We start from the raw sequence: 23,020 nt of genomic DNA, 5'->3' as shown, positions 1-23,020 counted from the left end.
TCTTTAACATTTCTCAACTTCCCATACGTCAACTCAGGCATCTCCTGCTAAATAAATAAATAGAGGATTTCCTGTGAAATAGCTATGTTACCAGAACAAACACTGGAGTTTTGTAGTATTGTAAGTATTAGTATGCTAAGTACACATAAATATCTATTAGAGTGTGCAAGTTTGAAAACTGACATGTAATTCTTCTTTACATATAGAAATTTATTACATTCTCTACTGCATTTTCTGCCTTTCCAAATAAAGAACTTCTTTGCAGAGGTGGTGCCCACCTTACACCTTATTTAGTCAGTTACATATGTGCAAACTGAGTGCCAACAGATGGAGATAAGATGACAATTTCCTATTTCAAACAGTGTTGCAGCCAACATAATGGAATTCTATACTAGATCTTGTCTTGACAGGTAGAAAGGAACTGATCACAGAACTAAAAATTAATGGCAGCTTAGGTACAAGTGATCATGACTTGATCACATTTATAATGTACAGTCAGAATGCAGTCCAGACCTATGATATATATACTTGGTGCTTTAAAACAGCCCATAAAGCTGAAAACAATTATGAGCCAAATCATCTGGGAGTAAGAATGTAATCAATCTGAAAAATGTGAATGATAATTGGGAATTATTTAAGAATACTTTACTAGGTGCCCAAAAAGCCAAAATTGAGGAAGAAGGCCATACTGATTTAAAAAACAACCTGGTTTAGAGGGAAAATGAAGACAGCTACAAATATATATATATATATTAGAGGCTAGGAACAGCAGAAAACTGATAAGAGAAGCAAAAGGACACAGAAAATCTACAGCTAGCAGAGTTAAGGACAACAAGGAGGTGTTTCTAAATATATTAGGAACAAAAATCCTAATTACTAGCTGGAAATGTTAAAATTTATCAATCAGAAAACTCAGATGTGTTAATAAATATTTCTGTTCTGTATTTGGGAAAAAACAGATGATGCGGTCATCTTATATAATATGACTTTTTCCATTCCACTAGTATCTCTGGTGGATGTTAAACAGCAGCTACTAAAGTTAGACACTTTTAAATAATCATATCCAGATAACTTGCATCAAAGAGATTTTAAAAAGAGCTGGCTGAGGAGCTTGCTGGACCATTAATGCTCATATTTTCAATGAGTCTTAGAACACTGGGGAAGTTCCAGAAGACTGGAAGAATGCTAATGTTGTGCCAATATTTTAAAAGGGTAAGTAAAGGCAAGTCAGTCTAACATCAGGATAGTGGAGCAGCTGATATGGGTTTTGATTAATAAAGAATCATAGGAGGGTAATATAATTAATGCCAATTAACATGGGTTTGTGGTAACTAGATCCTGTCAAACTAACTTGATATCTTTTTTTGAGGAGATTACATGTGTGGCTAATAACTGTAAAAGTGTTGATGCAATATACTTAGATTACTGTAAGGCATTTGACTTGAGATTGCATGACATTTTGTTAAAAAAAACCTAGAAAAACACAAAATTAACATGACATATTAAATAGATAAAAACAGGATGATACATCTCAAAATGTAATTATAAATGGGGAATTATCAAATGCATGTGTTTCTAGTGCTGGACACAAGCAAATAATATGTATTTTAATATGGCTAAATGTAAGTGTATGCATCAAGGAACAAAGAATGTAGGCCACACTTAAAGGATGGGGGCTCTATCCAGGGAAGCAATGATTCTGAAAAAGATCTGAGGGTCGTGGTGGATTATCAGCTGAAAACGAACTAGTTCACAGTGTGACGCTGTGGCCCAAAGTGCCAATATGATCTTTGGTTACACAAACGGGAAACTCAAGTAGGAGTAGATAGGTGATTTTACTACTGTATTTGGCACCAGTGCGACCACTGTTGGAATACTGTGTCCAGTTCTGGTGCCCGCAATTCAAGAAAGATATTGATAAATTGGAAAGAGTTCAGAGAAGAGCAATGAGAATGATTAAAGAATTAGAAAACTTGCCTTATAGTGATAGACTCCAGGAGCTCAATCTATTTAGTTTAACAAAGATGATGTTAAGGGGTGATTTGATTACAGTCTGTAAGTACCTACATGGGGAACAAATATTTAATAATGGGCTCTTCAGTATAGCAGAGGAAGATGTAATGTGACTCACTGGCTGGAAGCTGAAGCTACACAAATTCAGACTGGAAATAAGGCATCATTTTTAATGGTGAGAGTAATTAAACATCGGAACAACTTACCATGGGTTGTGGTGGATTCTCCATCAGTAAAAACTTTTAAATCAAGATTGGATGTTTTTCTAAAAGATCTGCTCTAGGAATTATTATGCCCTGTGTTATACAGAAGATAGACTATATGATCACAGTGCCCCCTCTGTTTTTGTAATCTATGAATTTATGAAATATTACTACTACTACTACAAATCTCCCAGATTACTTAGCCAAAGAGAGCGCCCCCTATCTGGAGTCCCTCCCCTCAGAAGCAGCAGAATAAGGCTAAGTTTGCAGGTCCAAAAATGGGCCCCTTTTCCAGGGGCAAAGTATCAAACTCTGTCCTTTTTGAGTGCCGTATTGCCTGTTTTAAGATGGTCCCATATCCAGAATGAATAACCACGGGACATAATTTTCTCCCATTTCTTCACCCTTAGGAATATTCCCGCTTCACGCCCCTTTATTTTCTGTCACCTGTGTCACTTTAGAGTAGTTTCTACCCCATGCCTTTGTATGCTCTGCCATTTTGTTCTTTGCCTCCTCCTCTCTCAGCCCATCTCCAAGTTCAATGTTATTTATTGTTAAAACACTCCTGGGAGACAAATATGGTCCTCCCCCTGGACGTTTTCTCTCTCTCTCTCTCATTTCTTTTTCTGGCTTGGTATTCTATTCCCCACCCTTTCCTAGCTCCCTACAACATAGGGCTGCCCTGGAAAGTGCTCCTTCATTGGTTCCTCTTTCCCCAAAGTCTTTCTCCCCCTTTTGGAAGCCGTCTCAACTGACACTCCCTTTCCCCTTTCCTTCCCAGCTGAGTTTGTTGCAGTTCACCCAACCTTTCCGCTGTACTCTAAAAGTCACTTGCTTTCTTTTGTTTAAAGTCATCAACAAATTAAAAGTCTGAGTACAGAAAATTCCTTTAACTCCTTCATACTTGATCTTTCAGTGTTACTGGCATGGAGAGATATCATGCATTTGTGATTGATTATGGACATTTTTTTCATAATTTTCTTCCACAAACACAGAAACACTTTAAAGATTTTGCAACATATATCGGTTTCACTAATCTGTACTGTATCATTCATATTACTGAGCTTCTCCTCTGGTAAATAAATATATTAACGCATGGCTGTAGATATGTACTGATTTTGACACTTACAACAGTAACAAATGCACTAACAATATTGAAAGATAAAAGAGAAAGGCACTATTTACTCTCCAAAAAATTACATTTTTCACTTTGACCGTGCAATCAGGAAAGCAAGAGCCATTAAGATCTTGGTCTCCCTGGCCACTCTGTAACTTTAGTTCAGTGGGATTCCAAGGAATATGAGAAGATTTATTAATCCCACAGGGCCTGTAAACTGTCTACTTTTCCCTTCTTCAGCCTCCCTTGTAGGAGGAGTTCTTCATTCTCTAAAATCCTCTTAAGAGCTGAGGCAGTGGAATTTTAGGCCTCAGATTTAATAAAGGAATTCTTTTCCCTTGGGTTTGCAACAGTGGGAAGATGTATAAGAAAGTTCAAAATCTAAAAGGAATATAATCATTTCAGATTTTGTTGTTGTTTTTCAGGTGACCACAGAAAGCTGATGGTTAACTTAATGAAATGGCACCAGAACAAAATTAAACATATTTAAGTTACTGACATTTTTTATTCTCTTTCTAATGAGAGTTTAATTTAAAATGACAATTTACTTCCACACTGCCAAAGTGTATTTCAAAGATTTATTTGTACACCTAATGAACCATAACTTGGAGAGCTGTACAAGAGTGCATTACAATCTTAAGCTCCTTATGGCTCTGCATCCCAATTTAACTTTTACTCCATTTGAAAGGTAATTAATTCCAGCCATTTGTTTTGACACCTCCTTGTCAGACAGCCAGGTTTATGCTACGGTATATATATAAAAGAGACAACATTGAAACCCATAGCACCACGCTTATAAGACATTTAAAACAAAAAAAGTTAAATGTAGGTCTGATTTACAATTGAAATGACAACAATATGGAGGTGTTTTTCCAAGGATCTATACCTAAAACTCACTGACTTGGGCATATAAATGGCCCATATAATAAGAAAGCAATGATTTTATTATGCATATCCAGGAAAATATAGAGCATTGAAAGGAGCTTGATCCGGTCTCCAGTTCCATAGCCATGGGTCTCTACTTGAAATTAGTTATAGATACAAAATTGCAGGCACAATAATTACAGGCGGAAATTCTAATATTGAATTATCTATCTGAAATGTGGTTATAAACACGTAGTTAAATACAAGAACTTACACTCTCTTTTGCTCCTTTGATGTGTCTGGTACTAGCTACTGTCAGTCAGACACTGGTCTAGATGGTCTACTGTATCCCTAATGTTATGATACAGTATTTTGTAATTAGACATTTTATTGTACAAGTGCCATACCAGTTTCCATTTGTGAATCAGCTTACAAAGCACACCACACTACACCCAGAACTACAGAACTACACTACACCCAGAAAAATAGAAGCCATAAGTGTATATGGTCCGATTCCTGCCCATACAGAAAAGCCTGTGTAGGAGAAAATGATCTCCGCATGATTCCCTGGTCAAAACCTCCACCAGATCATTCCATGAGAAAGGCTGAATTTGGCCCCAGGGACTAGGCAGGGAGTTCAGGCCAATAACACAGATTTCAGGTGCCAGAGGCCAATGCCATCCACATGGAAACCCTGTTCTGCCTCCTGTGCCTCTGTCCTACCCTTCTCAGAACAAATCCAATCAGCACTTCCCCTACCTGCAACTGCCTTCAGTACCCTCCTTAAAGTGAAGGTTCCATAATACAGAAGGGCTCCACAGAAATGTTGATATAGCCATAGGCAGCAATAACTTTTGAGCTGATTTCCTGGGGAGAACGACAGGAACAACACACACTGTGCGCCCATTACCCACATCCTCTTCCAGCCCCAATGAAGCATTCTCTGCATGGCCAATAGGAGGGGGTTCGGTGTCACAGAGACTGCAGTTCCCTCCGGAGACATTCTCAAGACATCTTTGTGTCATTAACTATGGAATGATCAGGGCCACAGGGATGAGCCTACTGCTACAGAACTGTAATATACTATTAAAATATAATTAGTATATTACCATTAATAATATTATGAATATAATTATATATTATAAATATACACTATTATATATTATATACTTATATAACCGTAGCTCCTAGAGGCCGTGAGCAGGATCAGGTTCCCTTGTGCTAGGTGTTATACAAACATTGAGGTAGATATGGTTCTCACCACCCGAGAGTTTACAATCTAAAATGCCAAACAACATGCCCAAAAGACAGATAATTTTTATGTATAAGATTTGTAATCAGATAAATGGTTATCAACTTTCCCTCAGCGTAGCCTTTCTACACTAGCTGATATCTTTTAGGCATCATGACCAAAGCAGGTCTTGAAAAAGGATTTGGAGGAGTAGCTTTCGGGATTAGATAAGTATCAGCATTCCTGTAATGGCATCGAACATGCATCCAGGGGCTCCCAAACAGCCATCACACACTGGCCACCAAAGGCAACTCACCTAGAACTACTGGAAGTGAGGAGCTAGCACTCCTCTGACCCCTCCCAGAGGCACTGCCCACAAGGATCCTGACTGAGGATGCTGACCGCTCCCACCAACTGGCCAGACCACACTATTTAAACCATACTATTTAAGGAGGCACAGGAAGTTGTCTGAGCAACTTCCTGCATGGTTGCTGCAATAGATCTGACCTTGGCTTGGTTCCTGGACTCTGATCCCTGGCTTGGACTCTGCCTCTGACCACTAGGCATGACCACCCCTGCTCCATTCGGTAGGTCAGACTGTCCACATCCCACTCCTGACAATTCAGTGCATAAGTAGTGATGTGAGACGGAAAGCACAAAGACATTTGTGGAAGGAGCATTCAAGCAGATACTGAAGGCTGGCCCTGTTGATGGAGCAGAAGAAGCAGGAGTGATGCTGTAAGAGACAAGAGAGGATAAATAGGGAGGGGCTTAGTTTTGAAAGGATTTGTAGATTAAGACAAGAAATTTCAACTTGATACAGCAGAACTAGGGAGTCAGAGGAAATACACAGGATAAGAATGATATGGTCACTTTCACTGGTATGGATCAGTAGGTTACAACTAGTTCCCTTAGAAAAAGTTAATATTTCAAAATATTTTCTGGAACCAGGTTTTGGGCTTTTTTCTGTTTTACGGAAATGCAATCATGCAGGGAACATATAATAATAATCATCATCATAAGTATTTCTGCCTTTCCACTTTCCTCATGCACATCTGAAAAACAAGTATATATTCACTTTCAGCAGGAAAGGGAAATATTAACTTATACATATTTTCCATCTCTTCTGGTGGATTTATGTAATTACAAACATGTTTCTTTTGATATAGTGTAGTCATAGGGATACTTTTAATTACAACATATTCCCGTTCAACTTTATCTAAACCCAGTTTAATAACTGCCTACATGTGGAACAGACAAACGTGGTTCAGTTTCCAGGTGAGATTCCTGTTGGAAACGAGTAAAACACTGATCACGTGCAATAATACTATTCCTACATTTAAGGCTAAATTGTTTCCTCAGATACATGCAGTTAACTCCCTCTGAAGTCAATAGGAGTTACCAGTGCATATCTATGGTCAGAATTTAGATGCTAGTAACTTCTACCCTTGGAAATGAGATAAATATTTTAAATGTTTTTCTTTATAAATAAATATTGTCCTGTACTCCCCTTTCTCTAATTTTGGCCCAATGTGCCATTACAGTTGGAGTTACAGAACCTATGAAAGTTCCACAGGCAGAGTACGTATTACACTGGGCCCAAATGATTCTTCAACTGGATATTAATATTTATAACTATAAAAACAAAAAGCATCCATTATTCTGGTATATGATAGATTTTGTATATGTGAAGTGTAGTATGGAAAATTTTAAAGATAGAAAATGGCCATAAAGTGTACAAAAATGGTTCAGAGGGAAAGAGTTAGGTTCCATGCGTAATAGGAAAAATAAATCCAGAAATATTTTATCATAATATTCTGTACTAATGTAGATGATACAGCTGACAAAATTTAGTGATCTCCCCAATATTTGTTTCACAGTAGTGCTTTACAACCTACTGTTTGAAATGAAAACCACTGCTGGCAGGCGTCAAGACTCAATAGCAATTCACTTTAAAAGCCATGATGCAAATTACACACTTAAATCCTACAAAGAAAACCCTCTCAGCTGTGAAATATGTAATGACTCCACTCTGTAGTTTGTTAGATCAACTTCCTGAAATATCAGGTTTACTCAGAATAACAAAGTCCTTATGACTGACAAGAACACAAAGTATACTTTCTTCAGTTTAAAGAGGGAGAGAACAGTGATGCAGTTGACAAATTAAAAATAACAATAAACAAACCACCTTGATTCTTATAGTGGTTTAGAAACTTCCCTAGTTTACTTAGTAACTTACCTAGTAACTTCAAAGTTATCTTGTGACTAGGGAGATTTCAATTTCCCTCCCCCTAAATCGGGATTTGAATAAAGTCTCTTTGTTATTCACATTCACATATTAAATACAGATTAATATAATTTTTTCTCCTGTAATAGAAATCCATGCTCAATCTTAAAAATCCACAGTACAAATGAACATTCATATGTAATTCCTTATTGTATTGCCTTGTTAAAGAAAGAAAGACTAGTATAAAAGTTAGTGGTAAGGGCTTTGATGAAATAAAAGACAACATAGGTTTTTATTTTTAACTACTTTGTCCAATTTTATAGAATGAATACAAATGTACTGCGATCAAGTGAAAAATTCTTTAACTATAAACAATTAAGAAACTGAGGGCAAAGATCAAAGCTTAGGGAAGATACAAGAGATGAGCTTCAACATACAAGCCACCTCAGCAGTACCAGAGAATTTTCAGTTCTTCAGGTTATAAGCACATCCTCCCCTCACGGGTACCCCTCAGATCTGCTGGCAGCCTTGCATGGGGTCCTTGACTTTGTCACCCCCTACTGGGCTCTCCCTTGGACCTGCAATGGCCTATCTCAACTTGCACCTACGCCACCTCTGGATGTTCTGTGACTTGGCCCACCAACCAAGTCACATAAAAGTCTAAAAAAAAGTCCAAACAAATATTCAAAGTAATAGCCCTCCCTGCCCCCTGGCTTCACTGTAGTTCCCTTGTTGGCCTTACAGCAGGAGCCGAACCTGCTCCTGCTGTGTTCTTCCTCCATTGCTTCCTCTCTGTTAAACCTGTCCCAGGGCTTCTCTCCACCAACAAGACATGTGTCCTCTGCACATACACACACCCCTCTCCCACTGGGGTGCCTCAGTCTACTTATAAAGCGTAGCTCTGCCTCTGGCTGGAAGACAATTAGTTAATCACCCCCAGAAGAAGGAGCATGACTAATTGGGGTTCTTTCCCTTGCTTTGCAGGTGATGGGGGTTAAGCCCCATCACACAAGCCAATATGAAAAAGGAGGACTTATGTAAGGACTAAGATTAGAGGAGAGGATAATATAGGGCCTGATCTTGCAAGAACTTACATAAGGCTAAACGTGTATATCTGCACAGTCCCTTTGATGTGAAGTTAAGCACATCTGTAATTCTCTGAAGGGCTAGATTTACAAAGGTTCTTAGGCTCATAAACCCCAGATGTAGGTGCCAAAACGTGGGGGTAGGTGACTAAATCCCAGTTTTAGGCTCCACTGGTATTTAGGAAACTTCTGCTGAACCCTGTAGGCACTTATGTTTTTGCTGCAAAATTTCCTTAGGCACTTATGTTTCTGCCTCAGGCATGCACGCTGCTGCCTCACTCTAGGAATTTGGATGCCTATCTCCTGCCTATCTCAGAGCAATTCACAAACCAGGGGAAGACAGGCATCCAAATGCCTATGCTGCGTGTGGAGCCTGAACTAGTTGGCATGCTCAGGAAGAGGAGGAGAAAGAGTCACTGGAGCAGTAGGAGTGGATTCCAAGTCTCCCACATCCTGTATGAGTATTCTAACAATCAGGCCGTAGAGTCACTCTCATGCTCTTTCTGGCCCAAATGACTCTTTAAATCAGTGTCCCTAAACTGTGGGTGTGCCTGACTATGGGGACACGGAGGAATGTTCGGGGGGTGGGGGTGCAGCACGGCCTGGGCCAGCCCCCACTGCAGGCAGGGAGGGAGCACCTCCCAGCCCTGCTCTGCCCCCAGCTCAGCTCCGGCCCCAGCCTTGGCCCCCACTGGAGGGTGGGGAGGGAGCGCCACCCAGCTCCACTCTGGCTCTGGCCCCAACTGTGGCCCATCCCCGCCCTCAGCCCAGTTCCCGGTCATGCTCCCAGACATGGCTCCCGGCTTCTGGCCCAGCTCTGGCTGTGGTTCCTGGCCCTGACCCTGGCCAGCCACCCTGGGGGAGCAGGGAGGGAGTGCTACCCAGCTCGTCTTCGGCTCCAGCCCCAGCCCCAGCCCCAGCTCCACCCCGGCTTCAGTTTCTGGCCCCGACTTCAGCCCGGCCCCTGACTGCAACCCAGCTCCTGGCTGAGGTTCCTGGCCCCAGCTCCGGCTGCAGCTCTGCTCCAGGCCACAGCCCCATCCCCATCCCCAGCTCTGCCCCCAGGCCAGCTCATGGCCTCTGGGGGGTAGGGAGGTTGGACAGATTACATTACGGGTTGTGGGGGAACGACATAAAAAGTTTGGAGACGGCTGCTTTAAATATTTATTCACTGTGGAAGAGCTTCAATGGGAGAGACTGAGTAAGCCCTACATCCCACATCTCAGTGGTCAGGGCATTCATCTGAAAGGTGATAACTCCTTGTTCAAATCCCTTCTGCTCATCAGATAGAGGGGGGACTTGAACTGGGGGTCTCCCACAGCCTGGGTGAGTACTATTGTGCTAATTGGGCCTACAAATTTAACCTAATTGTAAGATCAACTGTAAAAAAGTATATGATAGATGTTACAATAACTTATAATAAGGAATGTTCATGGAAAGTAGTGAATGCTATAAACAGGTGCAAAAGAATCAAAGAGAGACTAAACTAATCAAACAAAAAGGCCACATTGATATAACTCAAAGACTATGTTGAAATCATAAAGACAGAAGATGTGGAACTGGAAATTAATGAACCAAAGTTGAGGTGTCACATATTAGTCCTAACTGGTGGACAAAATACTGAGGGGATGAGACCCCTTTGTGGGTCCTTAAAGAAAGAGATATTGGGAAGAAAATAGTGAAGAACAGACAGAAGCTACTGAAACAAGCATCATCATCCTCGTTGCCATCCCCACCATCTTCTGGGATCCTGGGCCTTCAACATCCTAATCCTGAGGGATGTCCTGATCAGCTCGGGCCAGAGAGCGGGATCCAGATAACATTGACACCCCTACCAACTCTAGCTGAATCACAACCAACACCCGAGATGAAACAGGACCAGACTTTAACAACAGCAACAACAATAACAGCTCCAGCTCATCTCAACCAACTTTTCTTTTTCCCCAATGAACAGTTAACATCATCTTTGATACTATGTAATAGGCTGTCAAACAAGGGATTTTTTCCTTCTAAAACAATCTCCATCTAAAGGGAAAGTCTGACACCTGTACCTTTAAGGAGGACCCTGGAACCCCCATATTCACCACTGTCGTATCATTATATGTTTTGTACAAAGTATGCCTTGTGGGGTATCGTTTTAAAAGTCTTGATCTGTTGAACATTAATATCCTATTGATTGCATGGGCTATCATTATATGTGAGGTTATGAATGTGTATGTGAGAGGTTGGGAACACTCACAGCCAGCCTTTCAGGTACAACAATGAAGTAGCCAGATGCACTGATGGCTCATAACACCCATCAAGGAAAGAATCCACTATCCCAGTAACTGTACACAATGGAGACTGCTTGACCAATGGGACTTGACTGATCCACCTCACAGCAAAGACCTTTCCAGCAAGCTGGAAGAAACAATAAAAGAGGGGAACTAACATCATCACTTGGCCTCACTCCCCCCCACAACTCAACACCTGGAAACACGACTGGAGGACAAAGACTTTGAACTGGGGAGGGTGGTCCCAGGCTGGAAAAGAGTCCCAGCCTGTGCACTGAGGAATTATACCATCCGTCAGGGTGAGATGCTACTTGATTCAAATCCTGTTTAGTTTGTAGAACTCAGACTGTGAAGTTACTTTTATTTCTTAGGTAACCAACTTTGAGCTCTACGCTTGCTACTTATAATAATTTAAGACCAATCTTTCTTTTTTAGAATATCAGGGTTGGAAGGGACCTCAGGAGGTCATCTAGTCTAACCCCCTGCTCAGAGCAGGACCAATCCCTAGACAAATTTTTGCCCCAGATCCCTAAATGGCCCCTTCAGGGACTGAACTCACAACCCTGGGTTCAGCAGGCCAATGCTCAAACCACTGAACTATCCCTCCCCCGTGCTGTAGTTAATAAACCTGTTTTATATTTTACCTAAAACAGTGTGTTTTGGTTGAAATGCTTGCAAAATCTCAGCTCAATTTACAAAGGCTAATGTGTCTCCTCACCATATCAAGAGTGCAAGATAGTACAGTTCTGGGGTGCAAAGCTGGGGAACTGGGGGGAATTGGCTGGAGCCTCTCTATTGGTGGTTCATGAGTGGCTGGGGAAAGCATTCAGCTAACAGTTGGGTGTGTCCCTGTCTGTGGATGTCTGAGTAAGTGCAGCACCTGTCAGAGGTTTGTAGCTTGGTAACAGCATCACAGAATGAGAGGGATACCCCATGTTGGTGGGACAGAGGGCTCGGTGGTCCCACAGTCAAGGTTGCACCCTGGGAACCCCATCACAGAAAGGGAACAAAAAATGTCATAAAAACAAAAATCTTATTTACTTTACATTTCAAATGCTTCAACTGTTTTTTTTTTTCATTTTTTTCTGTATCTTTAATAAAAAGTTAAAAGGATATTTAATGGTGTGGTTACCATGGTACTAAGCAGGCTGAGATTCAGTATACCAAATCCCAAACCTTTTTAACACAGTTTAACATTGGACAGTGACTGGGTTATATTAACATCTTTGGCCCATTTATTCCACCTAAATTAATACAACAGTACACTAATCACAGGGCTAAAACGTACGAGGGAACTCCTCCTCCCCTCCCTCCCCTACTCTCCTGTCTTGAAGAAAACAGCTTAGGTTCCTAACTCCAAAGAAGGTTTACAGCTGAGAATTGCAAATAGAGATAGGTGCCTCTCTGCAGCCAGGAATTAGATGCTGAGGACACGTCCCTTTGCCTAACACGCTGGCTTTTGTGGATCACATTCTAAGGCATCTATCCCTCAAAATTCATTGTGTAGGAGTCTAGGCACCTAACTCAGGCATTGGGAATCACAGTGCATTCCTGTGAATTTCTAGGTGCCTAAAAGTTTCTAGGTTGTTTCTAGAATTTCTAGGTGCCTAAAAGTGCTCAGCATTACAAAACCTAAGTGCCTTTGTTAATCTAGCCCACAGTCACTTGATGCCCTTTGGATGAATGTCCCTTCCTGTCTTAGCAGGGGATAGTGTTTGATCAGACCAGCATGGGGAGAAGTGCCCCCTATCTTTCACCTGCCCACCCAGAACACACTCCTGTGTGGGAGAGATTGTGGGTAAGGAGAGCCCAGCAGTCTCTGCCTCCAAATGGGTTGGAGGAGATTTAGGATTATTCAGTGGAAATCCAATTGAAGTTGTCTTTAGGAAAACCAACCAGCCTATAACATATCTTATATTCTTATATTTATGGTTGCAGATCCAGTTGTAGCATATGTATGTCAGGGATTTGAGGACTGGCTTTAAGTTTAGTCTCCAAGAAGTTTCTGGTTTACACAATATTTTCTACCTCTTCAACAAAATGTACTGATTAATTTGGTGAGTGTCCCTGTATTGATTTCCAAATGTATGTTGCAGTGTGTATTACACACCAAGCATTACATATTCATTTTAATTTCTGATACCCTTCTAATCAAGATGAAGAAAAGGTATGCCATTTCTGTAGATAAGCTTTGATTTATTTGTAGATTGGTGTTGAATGCCAACAACGCTTGTTGCATTTGATTCACCAATAAGAAACCAAGTGATTACAAAGCAGTTGTATACAATCAAGTTATAGTGAATAGCTGAAGACCTAAATGTAGGGCCTAATCATATAAGCCTGATTTAAAAGCTTCATGGGGAATTTTCACTGCACAAAAACTGCACGACTAAGGTAGTATACAATAATCTCTGTGGGGGATATATATGCCAAAGGGAGCATGAAGATTTGTGTTGAACACAAATATGAGCATTGGAAATTTTTTCCTAACACACCATGTCTTACACATATTTTATGCCTGTCATATAAGAATCTAGACGTTCTTTAAACAGTCATTAATTAAGCCTAATAAACTCACTACGAGGTAGGCAATATCATACTCATTTCACAGGTAGTTAAACTGAAGCAAAGAAAGGTTAGATGACTTGCCAAAACAGTCACTAAACGAGTTAGTAGTAGAACCAGAAATAGAACCCCCTAAGTCCTTATTGCCAGCCACGTCTCTAGAGCTGTTAAAAAACATTCTGGGAAAGTTTTCCCCCATTTTCACTGAAAATATTTTTTGATAAAAATATTTCAACTAGCTCTACTTATAACTAGTGGAGTATGGACTGACCTAAAAATATATGACAGATAACCTTATGTGCCAAAGGATAAACCCACTCATATTTCTTAAAATGAAAAGTAAGTCAAAGCATATGAAATACCGCAGGAAAGCATATTCACCAAGCACCCAACAGAAGAGCACCAAGTATCTATGCTAGATCTGCCTGTCTAGCTAAATAACCATGAGGATTACTAAAGAGTGCAAATATTCAGTAGCTGAGCTAGAATTTTGTTAAAGTCAAAATGATCCCCTAACAAAATTAATTGAAACATTCTTTGAAAAATATTACTTAAATGTTTTTCTTAAGATTCCTTACAAAACTATATATACTGAGCGAACAAAAGTGAATTTCATTTATTTAAATGAGAAATTATTTTAAAATTAATGATTGAATCCTCGTACATAGTTTACTTAAATTCTAGCACTGTCAAGTTACCATTTGTGATAGTTAATGCATTACAGCTAATATCCCTTCCAGTTTTTATTATCACCCCATTATTCCCATTCTTTCCTTATGAAGTCATAGTGCCTAAAAATATGTGACCAGAAAATTGAAGCCTTTACATACTTCAATTCCTGCCCTCCTTTAGGGGAGTGGATTAATGTATCATAATACATTGAGGTATCTGTTAGTTAGCGCTGTGGGCTTCACCCCACTTCAAAGCAGTGATGTTAAAGGGTCATTTTCCACTACAAGGCAGGTGTATTTTTATTAGCTCTTTTTCAAAATTGCTATGACTTCATTTGTGGATATCCCGCCAACAGCCATTATTGAAATCTGGACTATAATTGCTAAGGAACATGCAATGTCTGAACCACTGAACCAATGTTACTGCAATCCTCCAACTATTGACTGGAACCAAGTGTTACATCATTAAAGCTGAATTACAACACACCCATGGTGTGTTTTCCATGTGTGCTATTTTAAACAATAGTAGAGAAAACCCTGGCTATAAATTCACAGACCCCAATTTGTTCAAAATTCATGAACAATGAGAGCTGTCTGACAGGCCCTGCTGGCTCTATTTTAGTCAGAAATGTCACGCACCATAATTAAATGTCTGTTTGGCTCTTATTGGAGATGGAAACACTATCGTTATGTTATAAATTTAAACAACCTGTCACAAGGGGAGACTCCACATTTATGTAGTTTGGGAAAGCATATTCAATTGTAATTGCTCCAGGAAAGATAAATAAACTAATGGAAAGTGCTCTATTTCTTATTGGTTTTGCACAGAAAAAAACAAATCAGCTAACGCGGTTATGGTATGGCTTTCGTTTGGTTTGGCCTGGGGTTCTTTGTTTTGGTGGCAACTGATAATAGGCTACCAGTGCCTTCAGTTGTGGCTTCTTGATTTTCTTTTGGAGATTAACTGAAGGAGAAGATAATTAAGTGATCGTGACCTGCTGTCTAACAGAACATACCATTGACAAGTGATAATAAAATGCCACCAGCATTCAACAGAAATGTTCTGTTTAATTCACTGCATTTAGCCCTGGTGTTGTCTAAGTGGAAATATTTTGCCGTCACACTGGTATGCAGAGGCTATTATAGTTTAAGTAAGTCCTGCGATTCTTTCTATTCAGCTTCAGAAATTTTACAGTGCCCAGATTCCACTGGAAAATATTTGGTCACTCATATGCTTGGACCAAAATTTGTCACCTGGAATAGAAATCAGGGTAAACCTGCCAGCATCCTTATTCAGACAGGCTCTGGAAATATATTTTAGGCTAGATCTCTGCCAAATAACTTGTGTCTGGCCAACACAGCCTTTCAAATAGTCTATGAATAACAGTTGCCAATAAAGATTCATTATACCATGTATAGGTAAATATTTTTTTTAGCTTTCACATCTACAATTTTAAAATTATACAGTAGCAATTCATTTGCACTCCACATATTACCTGTCTGCAGGTTTAGGTGCAGTAGCCAATCACAACATTCACACTTCTCCTTAGTAGCTTAGTAATATTTTTCTCTTTACTTAAAATAGATCCCTCCACACCAAATGCAAGAATTTCCAAAATATTTTTTTTTACTAATTCATGGAGAAACTACTACAGCTATTTTAACAGGTTCACATCATAAGAAAAACATCATAATAAATGTAACAAGTAATCCAAATGTCTGTTGGTGCAGCACCGCTCTACAAGCAGCTAATAATTTTAGCTGGCTTTTTTTTAATATTCCATCCCAATTTTAATCAACTACTATTCTCTTCTACCTATGGACATTTTTGCATATAATATCAATTATGTAAAAATTACACCATACCTAATTTCTTAATGGTGAGAGTTTATAATTGATTCTTCAGGCACAGTAATTTCTGAATGGCTTGTGGCTCACCCTCCCCTTCAGATGCGACAGCATGAAGAGCATACCACACCCTAGAAAAGAGTTGGCACATGGTGCTCTCATCATAAATAAATCTCCACCCAGTTCTCTCCCTTATTTAAGAAATCACAAGCCAGCTGAGTCAAGCTTAAAATGGCACTTTACATTATCAAAATCACACCAAACTTGCCTATTTAAAAATACTCGAATCATGTCTGTGTTGTTTCAGTATTCATCTTAATCTTAATGCTGTCTTCATTTATCAGAAAAACTGCATGCTAGAAATCCTGTGGGTATCCATTGTTATCGAATTCCTGAAAGATTATGTGTTTACCCTCTTTCTGACTAGCAATATTTCACTTGTTTCTACAACCCTCCCTAGACATTTTCCAACCTAACTTACAAACTAGGATGTTGTCTTCTCCCCTTTCCTCTCCCTGTGCTATGTCCCTTTTCACAATTTTACCACTTTTCCTCTTCCTCATCTCTTGCCATCAAGACCAGTCTTCTTGTACCCCTCTTCTTCATCAACATTGCATCCATTTTCAAATCTCATCTGAAAACTTTTATTCTGTGGCTATATTCTTCCTCCTAATTTCTTTGTAGTTGGTACTTTTTGTTTGTTATCTCTGTACATATTCTGGAAAGTATTTTGGGATACCATTGGTGTGAAAAATCTTTTTCAAAATAAATTGGTATTGTAATGATTAAAGGCACATGTCCTGATTCTCAGCTGCATCAGCACTCCATTCAGGACTGCTAAGGAGTTGGAGGTGCATGGAGAAGCAAAGTCATCTTTGCAGTATCCTGCTCTCTACAGCAGCTGGTTTTCCCCCAGCATTAATTAGAGCAGCCTCAGGGCTGCTCCAAATTGTGCCTGCATGTAGCACACTCCCCACAAAGAGTCATTATGCTATCTGGAGAATCTGCAGAGCACAGTGCACTGTACCACAGGAATCCTCAGTTGACTCTTTAGAACTATATTAAAGTTCCTTTGTACTGACAAAGCAGCAAAATGGGATTTTATCATAGGCCAGGTTCTGGCCCAGTCTCCAGAAAGCCTCATATCTATACTTTTGTACAAATATTCAGCAAACACAAATCAACATAGCTCCAGAGAAGTCAATAGGTATATGTATATTTAACCCAGCTGTGGATCTGGCAATTTCTCTTTATAGAAAAGAACATCATCCTTTTCAAAAAATAAATTATTTTTTTCTTTCCCTCAGAAGATTCTTGCTCATTTTATTTAATTTTTTGTTTAAATTAACTGCTGAACTGAAGTCTTCAGTTAATGAACCCTTGAAGCTTTTAATTGATAAAGGAAACAAAATTAGTTTAAGCAGCATGTTGTAGTGCTATTGTACAAGGTATATATCTTTAACTATCTTCTCATTTGTGGCCCAGGCCTGCAAAATGCTCATAGAATCATAGAATATCAGGGTTGGAAGGGACCTCACGAAGTCATCTAGTCCAACCCCCTGCTCAAAGCAGGACCAATTCCCAACTAAATCATCCCAGCCAGGGCTTTGTCAAGCCGGGCCTTAAAAACCTCCAAGGAAGGAGACTCCACCACCTCCCTAGGTAAAGCATTCCAGTGCTTCACCACCCTCCTAGTGAAATAGTGTTTCCTAATATCCAACCTAGACCTCCCCTACTGCAACTTGAGACCATTGCTCCTTGTTCTGTCATCTGCCACCTCTGAGAACAGCCGAGCTCCATCCTCTTTGGAACCCCCCTTCAGGTAGTTGAAGGCTGCTACCAAATCCCCCCTCATTCTTCTCTTCTGGAGACTAAACAATCCCAGTTCCCTCAGCCTCTCCTCATAAGTCATGCGCTCCAGACCCCTAATCATTTTTGTTGCCCTCCGCTGGACTCTTTCCAATTTTTCCACATCTTTCTTGTAGTGTGGGGCCCAAAACTGGACACAGTACTCCAGATGAGGCCTCACCAATGTCGAATAAAGGGGAACGATCATGTCCCTCGATCTGCTGGCAATGCCCCTACTTATACAGCCCAAAATGCCGTTAGCCTTCTTGGCAACAAGAGCACACTGTTGACTCATCACCCTCATCTCGCACTGAGGTTCAGTAGTGACCTGCCAGCATGTAGCCACTGGGAGCTGAGGTTACTTATAACCTCCTAGCATCACACCCCTAATAACAATAAGGATCAGGCCCCTAAGGCATCAAAGAAAAGTAAATAAAAGAAAATGATCATTTTTCCCACTAAATATTTCTTACTCAATACATGAGATATTTTCCACCACTGGTGACAAGTATTTTGCAAAACTGTTTTTTCTTGACATCTAGGTTGATTACACTAATTAGAAGGTTAACAACACTGTTTGGATTATAGATGGATTTATTTACAGCAAGAAGAAATGGTAAAGTCATCAGGTTGCTTTACTAGCCAAAAAACAGCAGGAAAAATGGTTAATAAACTTCAGAGGAATCACCTAATTAACAAGGCAAACACTCTTCAATGAATATATGAAACCGGAGTTTTTCTAAAAGGTACATCTCTCATTAATGTAAAATGATGTGTTTCATGCAATATGTAGCTTTCTTTCAAAGTTGACCAGTCTGAAAATGCTGGATGAAAAATCACAGAAATCCTAGTAATGGAGAACTGGAAGGGACCTTGATAGATCAGTTAGTCCAGTCCCCTGCAATGAGGCAGGAGTAAGTATTATCTAGACCGTCTCAGACAGGAGTTTGTCTAACCAGTTCTTAAAAACTCCAGTGACGAAAATTCCACAACCTCCCTAGGTAATTTGTTCCAGTGTTTAACTACCCTTACAGTTAGGAAGTTTTTCCTAATGTCTAACCTAAATCTCCCTGGCTGCAATTTAAGCCTGTTACTTCTTGTCCTGTCCTCAGTAGTTAAGGATCAATAATTTATCACCCTCCTCTTTATAACAAGCTTTTATGTGCTTGAAGACTGTTATCATGCCCCCCCCTTCAGTCTCCCCTTCCCTAGACTAAATAAACCCAATGTTTTCAATTTTTCCTCATAGATCATGTTTTCTAGACCTTTAATCATTTTTGTTGCTCTCCTCTGGACTTTATTCAATTTGTTCACATCTTTCCTGAAGTATGGTGCCCAGAACTGGACACAATACTCCAGTTGAGGCCTTATCAATGCTGAGTGGAAGAATGATTTCTTATATCTTGCTTACAACACTCCTGCTATTATATCCCAAAATGATGATCAATTTTTGTAATAGTATTACATTGTTGATTCAGTTTGCGATCCACTATAACCCCCAGATGCTATTCTGCAGTACTCCTCTCTAGGCAGTCATTTCCCATCCTGTATTTGGGCAATTGATTATTCCAGGGGTCGGCAATCTCTGGCACGCGGCTCGCCAGGGTAAGCGGTGGGAAGCGGCGCGGGCCGAAGGATGTGCTGGCCGCGGCTTCCCGCCGCCCTCATTGGCCTGGAGTGGTGAACCGTGGCCAGTAGGAGCCACGATCGGCCAAACCCTCCGGACGCGGCAGGTAAACAAACTGGCCCAGCCCGCCAGGGTGCTTACCCTGGCAAGCCGCGTACCAGAGGTTGCCGACCCCTGGATTATTTCTTCCTAAGTGTAGTACTTTGCATTTGTCCTTATTGAATTTTATTGTATTTATTTCAGACCATTTCTCCAGTTTGTCAAGATCATTTTGAATTCTAATCCTGTCCTCCAAAGTGCTTGCAACCTCTTCCAGCTTGGTATTGTCCGCAAACTTCATAAATGTACTCTCTGTGCCATTATCCAAATCATTTATGAAGATACTGAATAGAACCGGACCCGAACAGGTCCCTGTGGGACCTCACTCAATATGCCCTTCCAGCTTGACTGTGAAACATTAATAACTACTTTCTGAGCATGGTTTTCCAGCCAGTGGTTCACCCACCTTATAGTAGGTTTGTTTAGGCTACATTTCCCTAGTTTGTTTATGAGAAGGTCATGCAAGACTGTATCAAAAGCCTAAGTCAAGATATATCACATCTACTGCTTTCCCCCTATCCACAAGGCTTGTTACCTTGTCAAAGAAGGCTATTAGGTTGGTTTGACATAATTTGTTCTTGACAAATACAGGTTGACAGTTACTTATCACCTTATCATATTCTAGTTGCTTATAAATTTTTGTTTTGTTTTGTTTATTTGCTCCATTATCTTTCCGGGTTCCGAAGTTAAGCTGACTGGTTTATAATTCCCTGGGTTGTTCTTATTACCCTTTTTATAAATAGACAATATATCTGCCCTTTTTTTTGCAGTCCTCTGGGATCTCGCCTGCAAGAATGAGCTCTAGAAAGTTGGCACCACCTTAAAAACAGCAGTACGTGAACAGTCACACTTGCATAATTATATAATTACACTTGATGGCAGCAAAGCACATAGTGAAGACTACTAATAGTGTATGCAATCTGCACAAATCTCACAAAGGGTGGGTTTCCTTCTAAATTTTTTTTTACAAAATCCAAAAGGTACTTGAGTGCAAAATATACTTTAATTATACATTTCATGGTGACAATTACCATGAAAGAAAGGATCAAAGTCTAATGGCACAGCTGGCAGTTTGAGAACAATTAAAGAGATGGACTAGCAATACCCATTTTGTTTCAATAAAATGGACCTCAGTAAGGCCTCAGAACTGTAACAGAGAAATGCCAGACACGAAAACACTGTAAACTGGCATTAGTCAAACTTAAGAGAAGCTGTAGTTTTGGATGCTCCAAACAAATTTTGAGGAAAAACCTTATTGCTAATTAATAAAATAAAATAATAATACTAATAATACTTAATAGCCATGTCAGCAGGCTGGGACAAAAACAAATGCTTATTAGACAAACTGCAAACCAAGGACCCAATTCAGGTCCTAACTGTACAAAGCACAGACCACAGAAACATAGCAAGACAGCAAAAGTAATGTTACAATGGGCCTAGAGTAAGACCAGCCATGGTCCATCACACTGCCTCCCAGCTCCAAGCGTGTTGTTTCTACAAGGACGTGAGTAATCGATTTGCGGTGTGGGGCAACCAGGCGGAAAGTAAGTGATGTACACAATGCAGACAATGCTCTCCAAATCCAAGACACATCTTGAATGCCTCCTTTGTGGTGATGGCTGCAAGGTGTGAACTCTCCAGGATTTCAAGGAGTGGATCACAGAAGTAGCACCTCTTTGGGCCTCTCCCCCTCAGAAAAAGTGATAGCAGCAAGGGCTTACTGGGATGCACATGTCCTGTCTGCCCCCACTCCTAATAATGGACCTGATTGGCTCTCCATCCATGTGGCCCTCTACCAGACAGCAGCAGAGACCTTCTTTTAATCACCAGTGTGCGATGTGTTGTTCATAATAAAGCCCATATCTTTTTTGGTTTTGAGTGGTTACAGTTAAATTTAGAAACCCCAGCTTGTACAATTAGTTAGTCCTTCCAATGTGATTTGCCTTGTATTTGTCAATAGTAAATTTCACCTCCCATCATGCTGTCCATTTACCTAGCTTTATTAAGGCCTTCTGGAGTTCCTCATTTCTTCAGTTTTGACTAACCTGAATTAATAGTTTCACCAGCAAAATTTTGCCATTTCATTAGACATCCCTTTTCCAGATTATTATGAATATATTAAACAGTCCCACTATGCATCCTTGAGCCAACGCACTGTAAACCTTTTGCCATGCACAAAATTGACCACACTGCCCTACAAATGGAATGACTTCTCAACCCCACTACACCTTTTCCCCATGACTCACTTCTTTCTCAAGGGGAATAAACACTAAAACTATTTCAGTCAAATGCATTCTCCGCTCAACTTTCTATAAAAGAGAACTCAACAAAAACCAAACTGCTAACATTTTTTCCTGAGTGTCCAAGTGTGTTGCCCTTTCTTATCTGCATCTTTCTTTTAAATAGCAAGATGTTTCTGGGTGGCGTTATGATAACTGAGCAAACAAATTTACCCTAATTGTGATCAACTGTAAATAGTACATGAAAGATCATAAAATGTTACAATAACCAATAACAAATGTCAATAGAAAGTAAGTCAAGTTGCTTTTAGTAAGGCATGTTATAAACAGCTGCAAAAGAACTAGACAGAGACTAAATTAGTCCAAACTAAAAGGCCACCTTGATATAGTTCAAGGACTATGTTGAAATCATAAAGACAGAAGATGTGGAACCAGAAATTAATGAACCCAAGTTGGTATGTTGGATATTAGACCTAACTGTGGACAAAATAATGAGAGGATGGGCTATTCCACCCCCTGTTCCCTTTATGGGTCCTTAACGGAAGAACAGATGGAAGAGAAGAACAGATGGAGGCTACTGAAGCGAGCTTCACCATTGTGGCTGCCACCCCCACTATCTCCTGGGACCTTGGACCTTCTTTATCCTAATCCTGAAGGATGTCCTGACCAACTTGGGCCAGAGAGAGGGATCCAGATGACATTGCCATCACTACCAACTCCAGCAGAATCCCATCCATCACCTGAGATGAAACAGGATCGGACTTTAACGACAGCAGCAACAATAATAGCTCCAGTCCATCTCAGCTAACGTCTTCTCTTTTCTTCAAAAATACAGTTATTAACGTCTTTGATACTATGTAAGACACTGTCAAACAAGGTGAGTTTTTCCCCCTTCTAAAACAGCAGCTAAAGGGAAAGGGAACAAGAAATGTTGTTAAAATGAAAGCCTTACTTCATACTTTACATTTCAGATGCTTATCTGTTTTTCCTTCTTTTCTGTATCTTTAATAAAAGGTTAAAATGATTTTAATGGTGTTTGCCAATGTATTGAGCAGGCGGAGGTCTCAGTATACCAAACCCTGGACCTTAATTAACATTCTTTAATGTTG

Source organism: Terrapene carolina, unplaced genomic scaffold (genome assembly GCF_002925995.2).
Source record: "Terrapene carolina triunguis isolate 2854851 unplaced genomic scaffold, T_m_triunguis-2.0 Scaffold84, whole genome shotgun sequence".
Classification (NCBI taxonomy): domain Eukaryota; kingdom Metazoa; phylum Chordata; order Testudines; family Emydidae; genus Terrapene; species Terrapene triunguis.
Note: the sequence above shows the minus strand (reverse complement) of the source record.